Source organism: Buceros rhinoceros, unplaced genomic scaffold (genome assembly GCF_000710305.1).
Source record: "Buceros rhinoceros silvestris isolate BGI_N320 unplaced genomic scaffold, ASM71030v1 scaffold22504, whole genome shotgun sequence".
NCBI lineage: Eukaryota > Metazoa > Chordata > Aves > Bucerotiformes > Bucerotidae > Buceros > Buceros rhinoceros.
Window position 1 is genome coordinate 19,927 of NW_010407941.1, and position 204 is coordinate 20,130.

Consider the following 204-nt stretch of genomic DNA (forward strand, 5'->3'; position numbering starts at 1 on the left):
CGTGAGGCTGCTCGCAGTCAAACCCCAAATGCGGGCAGCAGGTGCTCTGCCCACCCCCTCGTTTACACTAACGAACATCGATAGGGGACCATCTGTCACCATCAGTGGAACCGAAGCTGGGTGAGAGCTGGTGATGGCCATGGTTGGTGGGGGAGCGCAGGAAGACGGGGCACGGGCAAAGACACCGGGATTCAGCACCGCGGC